Source organism: Mustela erminea, chromosome 12 (assembly GCF_009829155.1).
Source record: "Mustela erminea isolate mMusErm1 chromosome 12, mMusErm1.Pri, whole genome shotgun sequence".
Lineage (NCBI taxonomy): Eukaryota > Metazoa > Chordata > Mammalia > Carnivora > Mustelidae > Mustela > Mustela erminea.
In genome coordinates this window covers 90,571,158-90,581,776 of record NC_045625.1, presented here as the reverse complement: position 1 = coordinate 90,581,776, position 10,619 = coordinate 90,571,158, and the positions used below count along the sequence as shown (strand labels likewise).

The 10,619-nt window shown below is 40.5% G+C and overlaps 1 pseudogene; it reads left to right on the top strand.

The window, feature by feature from the left end:
• The first annotated feature begins 4,543 nt into the window (after positions 1-4,543).
• Positions 4,544-4,758, top strand: LOC116571046 (annotated as a pseudogene).
• The last annotated feature ends 5,861 nt before the right edge of the window (positions 4,759-10,619 follow it).

Genomic DNA, 10,619 nt, shown 5'->3' with positions numbered 1-10,619 from the left:
TGATAACAGATCCTGGGCCCACCTGGTTGGGGGGTGCTACCTGCACCAATGTATCCGGACCTGAAGTCTCATAGAGGGGCATTTTGTAAGCTGGGATCTCCCACATTCAGAGACAATGCGTGGTGTTTCGGGGTTTGGGTTCTGGGGAGGTATCCCTATTACGAGTAGTTGGGGGCAGGACAGAGGCTGGTAGTGAGACCACTGATGGTTGGGGAATTGGAGGCAGCAGGGAGACTGCGGCCATCGGCGGAATCAGAGGCGTCGGAGAGGCTGCAGTTGGCGCTGGAATGGGGGAGGCGGGGATGGAACCAGAGGCGGCGGGGAGACTGAGGGTGGCGGGGTGCCAGGTCCCACTTCAGGAGCAGTTGGGGGGGCGAAGGAACATGCAGTGGTGGGAGCTCTTTCTCTGGGTCCCCCTGATGTATGGCTTTATTCCGTGTACTTCTGTTTGGTTGAGCGACGAGGATCCTGCACTGTCCCCTACTATTAATGCAGACCCATACCCATGGAGGAAGGGTTCTAGCTATTTCTAACCAGGAGTCAATTTATGGAAATTGATCTGGGTGCCCTGGGTTTCCCATGACCATGTGATAAACACGTCAGACGGTAGGCAAATCTAAGGTTCCTTCTGAGGGCCATCCAACATCAAAACTAGGCCATTCTAGCTTGCAGAGGGTCCTAAGTTTTCCCAGGGTCATATGGACCCCATAGTCACTGCTGAAGCCCTTTTTAAAGTTGTTTTTCTTTTTTTTTTTCTTTTTTTAAAGATTTTATTTATTTATTTGACAGACAGAGATCACAAGTAGGCAGAGAGGCGGCAGCGGGGGGGAAGCAGGCTCCCCACTGAGCAGAGAGCCCAATGTGGGGCTCGATCCCAGGATCCTGGGATCATGACCTGAGCCGAAGGCAGAGGCTTTAGCCCACTGAGCCACCCAGGTGCCCTCAGTTTTTAATTTTTTGAGAAACCATCACCCCATGTTTTCCTGGCCCTGTGGGGTTTTGTTCAGGTTCTAAGGGGTTCCTAGCCCTACAGTAGGGATCCCCAGACCCTGCCGGGTACCCTGGATGGCTGTGGCCCAGAGTCTTGCACACCTTTTGGGGCAGGCCTCTCTTGGGAATACCACTGCTTCCCACCAGCATGACCCTTCTGTTCTCTTCAGCGGAGTCTGGGAACCAGGCGTCCACGGTTTGCTCACTTATCCCCAGTCCCGCCCCATCCCCCACATTTGTAAAGTAAGACCCACTTGTAGGGTTGTTACTGATTTGCCAGGCAATTTTGAGAAGGAAAATAAAAATAAAGTAGAAATTCCATTAAGGCTGAAGGAAACTAGAGGATGTCACCCCACAATATGCCTTTGTAAATGAACATAAAAAAAATAAACCTCACTGAGAGTGGGCTTAGCAGGCCCTGAAGGGGGCACTTTCACACAGGCACTTGCACCATTGGCAGAAGAAGAAAATTACGTTGACAAGGGAGAACATTTTTCACATAGGAATTTCATCGACTGCTTTATTTGTGTATTTATTTTTTAAATTCCAGTATAATTGACATACAGTGTTATATTAGTTTCAGGTGTACGATATACAGAACCAACAATTCTAAACATTTCTCAGTGCTCATTAAGGTAAGTGTACATTTGGGAGACACCTGGGTGGCTCAATGGGTTAAGCATCTGCCTTTGGCACAGGTCATGATCTCGGGGGCCTGGGATCAGCCCCCATGTCGGGTTCCCTGCTCATCAGGGAGTCTGCTTCTCCCTCTGCCTCCGCACCCCCCCCCCCCAGCCCTGCTCATGTTCTTTTTCTCTCTCAAATAAAAAAATAAAATCTTGGGACGCCTGGGTGGCTCAGTGGGTTAAGCCTCTGCCTTCGGCTCGGGTCATGATCTCAGGGTCCTGGGATGGAGCCCCACATCGGGCTCTCTGCTCAGCGGGGAGCCTGCTTCCCCCTCCCCTCTGCCTGCCTCTCTGCCTACTTGTGATCTCTCTCTGTCAAATAAATAAATAAAATCTTAAAAAAAAATCTTAAAGGAAAAAAAGGGTAAGTGGACTCTTAATCACTTGGTTCACCCATCCCCACAGACCTCCGCTCTGATGACAGTTTGTTTTCTATAGTTAGAAGTCTGATTTTTTGTTTGTCCTTTTTACCCTTAATTTGTTTTGCTTCTTAAATTCCACATGAGTGAAATCATATGGTGATTGTCTTTCTCTGACTTTTTTCGCTTGTGATTATACCCTCTAGATTCATCTATGTTCTTGCAATTGGCAAGTTTCCATTCTTTTTTATGGATGAATGATATTATTCTGTTCTTCATTCATTCATTCATCGGCTGATTGACTTGCGAATATTGAACCACCTCTTGATCTTGGTGAATGATCTTTTAAATATATTGTTGAATCCTGTTTGCTAATATTTTGTTGAGGATTTTTGCATCTATGTTCATCAGAGGTATTGATCAGTATTCTGGGGGTTTTTTTAGTGCTGTCTGTATTTGTTTACAGTATCAGGGTAATGCTGGCATCATAGAATGAATTTGGAAGCCTTCCTTCCTCTTCTATTTTTGGGAATAATTTGAGAAGAATAGGGATTAACTCTTCTTTAAATATTTGGTAGAATTCAAGAGCCTGGATGGCTCAGTTGGTTAAGTGATTGCCTGTAGCTCAGGTCATGATCCTGGAGGCCCAGGATTGAGCCCCACATCTGGCTCCCTGCTTAGCTGGGTGTCTGCTTCTCCTTCTCCTACTGACCTCTCTCCTCTCATTCTCTCTCTCTCTGTCCCTTCCTCTCAAAGAAATAAATAAAATCTTTAAAAAAAAATAAAATTTGGTAGAACTCACTGGTGAAGCCTCTGGTCCTGGACTTTGGTGTATTGGAAGTTTTAAAATTACTGATTACTGAAGTTTTAAATTGCTGGTAATCAGTCTGTTTAGACTTTCTGTTTCTTCCTGCTTCAGTTTTGGTAGGTTATATATCTTTGTAGGAATTTATCTATTTCTCTAGGTTGTCCAATTTGTTGGCATGTAATTTTTCATAATATTCTCGTACAATTGTCTGTATTACTGTGGTGTTGGTTGTTATTTCTTCTTCTTCATTTTTTACTTCCAGTTCTCTCTTACTCTCTTTTATGAGTTGGCTAAAGGTTTATCAATTTTGCTCATTTTTTAAATGAACCAACTCCTTGTTTTTTTTATATATATACATATACGTATATATATATGTATATGTATATATGTATATATATATACAGAGAGAGAGAGATGTCTATATATATGTTTTTATATCTGCTCTAATCTTTATTATTTCCTTCCTTCTGCTGGTTTTGGGTTTTGTTGTTCTTTTTCTAGCTCCTTTAGGTAAGGTAGGTTGTTTATTTGAGACTTTTCTTGCTGCTTGGGGTAGGCTTGTATTGCTATAAACTTCCCTCTTAGAACAGGTTTTGCTGCATCCCAAAGATTTTGGACCATTGTGTTTTTATTTTCATTTCTTGTGGGGGAGGGGAGGAGTACTGTATACAATGAAATTAGATAACCCAGATTAAATGGACAAATTCATGAGAAGACATGGATTCTTAAAACTGACTCAATAAGAAACTAATTTTGAACAGACTTATAGCAAGTAATTAATAATCATAAAGCTTCCACAAAGAAAACCTAGGAACAGATAGTTTCACTGGTTCATTCTTCCAAATGCTTAAAGAAGTAACATTAATCCTTACAAACTCTTTCAAAAGATAGAAGAGGGGGGAACACTTTCCAGCATGTTCTATGAGGCCAGTATTATCCTGATACCAAAACTAAATAAAGATATCACAAGAAAACTGCAAACCGATATCGTTTATGAATGTGGATTTTTAAAACTTACCAAAAAAAAAAAAAAAACTAGCATAATGAAGCTAGTACCAGACAAATGAGAAGATAGGCCTCTCCATATTAGGAGAAAATATTTGCAAAAGACATATCTGTTAAAGGACTGTTACCTAAAATGGGCAAATGATCAGAACAAATAATTCGACAAATAAGATACAAATGGTAAATAAACATATGAAAAGATGCTTCGTGTCATATGTCATTAAGAACCCCAAATTAAAGTCACAAAAAGATACCACCACACATCTATTAGAATGGTGAAAATCAAAAACACCGACAGTATCAAATGCTGGTGATGATGTAGAGCAAGGAAAAAGCCTATTTATTGCTTTCAAGGAGGCAGAAATGGTGGAGTCACTTTGGAAGAAAGTTTTCAAGTTTCTTGCGAAACTAAATATCCTCTTACTGCTCAATTCAGCAACTGTGCTCCTGTTTTGGTATCTACCCAAAGGGGTGGGAAGCTTATGTCTACACAGCACCTGCAGGTGGATGTTTATAGCAGCTTTATTCCGTAACTGCCAGAACTTGGAAGAACCAAGATACCCTTTAGTAGGTGATTGGATAAATAAACTTTAGTACATCCAAACAATGGAATATTACTAAGTGCTAAAAAGAAATGAGCTAGTCCACTTTTGTGCTACATGTCCTGGGCATCTGAGGTGTTAGTGGGCAGCATCATGGATTAGGTGATGCAGTTCATTGAGCCAAGTCGGCAGTTTGAGAAGGACTCAATTTGTCCAGTTAAAAGATGCACTAAACCTGGTAGAAAAGAGTTCCAGAAGATTGCCATGGCAACAGCAATAGGTTTTGCTCTAATGGGATTTATTGGCCTTTTTGTGAAATTGATCCATATTGCTATTAATAACATCATTGTTGGTGACTGAATACCTTAATTTTTTTAAAAGATGTATTTACTCATTTTAGAGAGAGAGAGAGCAACAGAGAGAGCAAGTGCAGGGAAGGGCAGAGGGAGAGAGAGAAACTCAAGCTGATTCTTCACTGAGCTCCGAGCCCAAAGTGGGGCTTGATCTCAAGATCCTAAGATCAGGGCCCAAGCCAAAACCAAGTCATTCATTCGCTCAACCAGCTGCGCCACCCAGGGACCCTGAATACCTTTTCAGAAAAATTTTTCATCTTGGGCGTTGGTGGACAAGTGAGGATTTGAGAAGCTCCTGGAGTAAAAATTTGCCTGTATGTTTTCTGTTTTTCTTTCATTTCTTTTTTGTTGTTGTTCCAATGTTTTGTATATTAAAATAATTTCAAAATAGGGGCGCCTGGTTGGCTCATTGGGTTAAAGCCTCTGCCTTCGGCTCAGGTCATGATCTTCACATTGTGGATCTCAGATCATCGAGCCCCGCACTGGGCTCTCTACTCGGTGGGGAGCCTGCTTCCTCCTCTCTCTCTGCCTGCCTCTCTGCCTACTTGTGATCTCTGTCTGTCAAATAAATTAAAAAAAAAAAATCTTAAAAAATTTTTTTCAAAATAAAAAGATAAAAATAAGCTATCAAGCCAGGAAAGGACATAAAGGAACCTGAAATGTGTAATGCTACGTGAAAGAAGCCAATCTAAAGAAGGCTACATACTGTGCAATGCCACCCTGTGACATCCTGGAATACCCCAAACTATGGAGACAGTAAAAAATTTAGTGGTTGTCAGGAATTAGGGGAAAGGGTTTGAATAGGATAAGCACAGAGGATTTCTAGGGCAATGAAACTATTCTATATAATAGTGGAATGGTGGGTACATGCTATTAAGCATTTGTCAAAATCCATAGAATGTACAACACCAAAAGTAGTTCTTAATGTAGACCGTAGACTTTGAATAATAATGATGTATTAGTGTTGGTTCATTGATTCTAATAAATGTACCACTCTAGAGCAGGATGTTGTTGGTGGAGGAAGCTGTGTGTTTGTGAGGAAAGGGAGTATATGGGAACTTTGTATTTTCTCCTCAATTTCATCGTGACTATAGGACTGCTCTGAAAAATAAAGGATGCTTTTCTCAAAATAGCTTATGCATAATGACTAAGTGAGATTTATCCAAGGAATGCCAAGTGGGTTCAAAATAAGAAAATCAAGCAGTGTAATATACCATATTAATAAAGGACAAATTCCACATGCTACTCCATAGACACAGAAAAGAAAACCCACATTTAACAAATCCAAAACCCTTACAGGATAAAAATATCCAACAAAATAAGAATAGAAGGGAGCTTCTTCAACCTAGTAGAGGCATCTGTGAAAAATCCCACAAGTGATATCATGCTTAATGGTGGAAGACTGAAAGTTTTCTCCGTAATATCGGGAACAGGGCAACCACGTCTGGTTTCTCCACTTCTACTTAGCATTTTACTGGAGGTTCTAGCCAGGGCTATTAGACAACAAGAAGAAATAGAAGGCATCTAGATTAAAAGACAGATGTAAACTATCTCCATTTATGGAGGACATGATTTTGTACGCAAAAAACACCAAGGAATCCACATGAAAATGATAAAAGCTAATAAAAGCATTCAGCGATGTTGCACTGAAAACTACACAAAACATCATTGAAAGAATTAAAGAAGATCTAAATAAATAGAATGGCAGCCTATCTTCATGGAGTAGAAGACAATATCTTTAAGATGGCAAAACTCCCCAGATTATGTACAGATACATTACGGTCCTTACAAAATCTAGTTCACTTTTTTTTTTTTTAAAGATTTTATTTATTTATTTGACAGACAGAGATCACAAGTAGGCAGAGAAGCAAGCAGAGAGAGAAGGGGAAGCAGGCTCCCTGCTGAGCAGAGAGCCCAGTGCGGGGCTCGATCCCAGGACCCTGAGACCATGACTTAAGCCGAAGGCAGAGGCTCAACCCACTGAGCCAGCCAGGCGCCCCTAGTTCACTTTTTTTGTAGAAATTAACAAGCTGATCCTAAAATTCATATGAAAATGCAAGGGACCCAGAATAGCCAAAAGAATCCTGAAAAATAGGGATAAAATTAAAAGATTCACATTTCCTGGTTTCAAATTTTACTGCAAAGCTACAATAATCAAGACTGGGTGATACTGTGGATGCCTGGGTGGCTCAGTTGGTTGGACGACTGCCTTCAGCTCAAGTCATGATCCCGGAGTCCCGGGATCGAGTCCCGCATCGGGCTCCCAGCTCCACGGGGAGTCTGCTTCTCTCTCTGACCTTCTCCTCGCTCATGCTCTCTCTCACTGTCTCTCTCTCAAATAAATAAATAAAATCTTTAAAAAAAAAAACTGGGTGATACTGGCATAAGGATAGACAAACTAGTGGAATACAATTGGTAGTCCAGAAGAAAAGCCCATATATTACGGTCAGCTGATTTTTGACAAGTGTTCCAAGACAACGCAAAAAGAGAGGAATAGTCCTTTCAATAGATACGCTAAGACAACTGTATATCCATATTCAAAATAATGAAGTTGGACCTCTGTCTCAAACCACATCAAAAGATGAACTCGAGGGGCACCTGGGTGGCTCAGTGGGTTAAGTCCTCTGCCTTCAGCTCAGGTCATGATCCCAGAGTCCTGGGATCGAGTCCCGCATCAGGCTCTCTGCTCAGCGGGGAGCTTGCTTTCTCCTCTCTCTCTGCCTGCCTCTCTGCCTTCTTGTGATCTCTGCCTGTCAAATAAATAAATAAAATCTTAAAAAAAAAAAAAGATGAACTCGAAATGGGTCAAAGACCTAAATGTAAGAGCTAACCCTATGAAACTCTTAGAAGAAAATACAAGTCTTTGTGGTCTTGGATTAGTCAATGGTTTTTTTAGATATGATGCCTATGGCAAAAGCATCATATCTTTTTTCATTTATGCTTGAAATTTGAAATGAAATTTATGCTTCAAAGAACACTATCAAGAAAGTGAAAAAAACTCCCAGAATAGGCGAAAATATCTGCAAATCACATATTTGATAAAAATGTAGCCCCCAGAACACATAAAGAACTCTTTCAGGTCAACAATATGAAGACAAATATCCCAATAGACAATGGGGAAAGGGCTTGAAGATATACAAATGGCCTACAAGCGCATAAAAATATGCTCAACAGTATTCGTTATTAGGGAAATGCAAATCAAACCACTGTATGCTCACCGTATCAGGGTGACTGAAATTAAAAAAGATGGTCAATGTATTGGCAAGGATGTGGGGAAATGGGAACTCTCATACACCTCTGGTGGGAATGTAAACAGGTGCGCCACTTTGGACAACAGTGTGGCAGTGACTCAAAGAGTTAAACATTGTTACCATATGGCCATGCAGTTCCACCCCTACATATATACCTAAGAGAACCAAAAACATAATTTCACACAAAAACTTGTACACAAATGTTCATAGCAGCGCTAACAGAACCAAAAAATGGAACCAATCAAAATGTCCATCACCTAAGGAATGAATAAACAAAATGAGGTATGCCCATATGATGGATGTGATTTACTCATAAAAAAGGAATGAGATACTGATACGTTACAACATGGATGAACCTTGAAAATATGCTAAGTGAAGAAAATCAGACACAAAATGTCACATATATGATTATAGGAAATGTCCAAACTAGGTGAATTCATAGCGATAGAAAGTGGATTAGTGGTTGCCCAGGGTTGGGAGAAGAGAGAAAGGGGGAATGACTGCTAATGGGAAGGGGTGGAGACCACAGAGGTAAAGTTCTATTCTCTCCACCTATCAGTGATAAGGTGCCACCACAACTTATCACTAGTGATGTCAACCTTGATCTCCTGGCTGAGATGATCTCTGTCAAGTGTCTCCCCTGCATAGTTCTTTTAGTCACTTTCCATACTGTCCTCTTTGCCAGGAAGACACAATGTACCATGTGCACAAAGGATCGGGGAGTCACGCTGCACCTCTGAGATGAGAGTATCTATATAAATTATTTCTTCTGCATAAGACACTTTCCATTATCCTCCATCTGTTTATTTATTCAATCATTTATATTACTATGGATCCATGGACATTTACTTCTACTTGGGGCGATAATACAATACTACATTATTTATTTTGTCAGTTGAACAGTTACAGCGCTGGCTGTTGGGAGCTCTTTCGTTAGCTTCTGTGAACTTTTTTTTTTTAAGCATTTTTTTCTTTTCATTTTCAGTATTGTCTGTGACAACTTTGAGAATGACTTCAAACAATGCTATAATTTTGCTTTCAAATATCAAACAATTTTTAAAACCCAGGTGGAGAAGAAGAATCTATTATATTCGCCAAATATTAACCCATTCGGCTCCTCTTTTTCACTCCCAACATTCCCTGCTTTCTTCTGTTATCATTTCCCTTCTGTCTCAAGGACTTCCTTTAGCAATTCCTCTAGGTGAGGTCTGCTAACAACAAAACCTGTTTTCTTTCCTTTGAGAACGTCTTCATTTCCCTTTCATTTTTGATGGGTTTTCTCACTGGATATGGAATTCTTCTCTTAGCACCTGCAAAACGTGGTGCCACTTCTCTGGCCTCTGTGGCTTCTGGTGAGAAATCACAGTCACTGGAGACATTATACTCTGGGTGGGCAATGTATCGTCTCTCTGTGGATGTTTTCAAATGTTCTTTTCCCTTTAGTGTCCAGAAATTTGATTATGATGGTTCTGGGAATGGATCTCTTTGAGTTTATTCTGTTTGGGGTTCACTCAGCTTCTAAAATCTGTGCATTATCTCCCCCTCCCCCAATTTGTGAAGCTTTCTGTTATTATTTATCCTAGTGTTTTTCAAATACATTTTATTTAGTTGAGAGGGAGAGAGAGAGCATGAGGGGGGAGGCAGAGGGAGACACAGGAGCCGACTCACTGCTGAGCAGGGAGTGCAATGTGGGGCTGGATCCCAGAACCCAGGAACCATGACCTGAGCTGAAGGTAGATACATAACTGATTGAGCCACTCCAGTCTTTTTAGATTTTTAATTAAAAAAAAGTCATTGTGGAGAAAAAACAAACATATAGTTTACCATCTGAATAATTTCTTTTGTGTTTTGAACCATTTTTAAGTGTATAGTTCAGTAGGGTTAAGTATATTTATATTGTTGGGCAACCAATATCCAGAACTTTCCATTTGGCAAAATCAAAATGCTATACCCACGAAACAATAACTCCCTATTTCCCTCATCCCACTCCCTTCCAGCCACTAGCACTGACCAGTCTGCTTCCTATTTCTATGAATTTGACAATTTTAAATAACTCATATAAGTGGAATCCTACGGTATTTGTCTTTGTGACTGGATTAATTCACTTAGCATAATGTCCTCAAGGTCCATTCATGCTGTAACATGTGTCAGAATTTCCTCCCTTTTTAAGAATAAATACTTGTCTATTGCACATATATGCCACATTTAAAAATCCTCTTCATCTGTTGATGCACAGCTGGGTTGCTTCCTCCTCCGGGCTGTTGTAAATAATGCTGGTATAAAAATAGGTGTACAAATATCTCTTCAAGATACTACTTTCACTTGTTTTGGTTATATACCCAAAAGTAGATTTGCTGGATCATATGGCAGTTCTATTTTTAACTTTCTGAGGAACCACCATGCTGTTTTCCACAGTGGGTGCACCATTTTACATTCTTTTGTGACTAGCTTCTTCACTCAACATTGTTTCTGGATCATCCGTGTTGTTGCCAGCGGCGATGCTTTGTTCATGCTCGTTACTGTGTGGTTCTCCATTGGGTGAGTATTTCAGTTTACTTGTCCATTCTACTGTAGACATTTGGGTTGTTTCTGGGTTTAGTGTATTAATGAGTGCTGCTATGAATC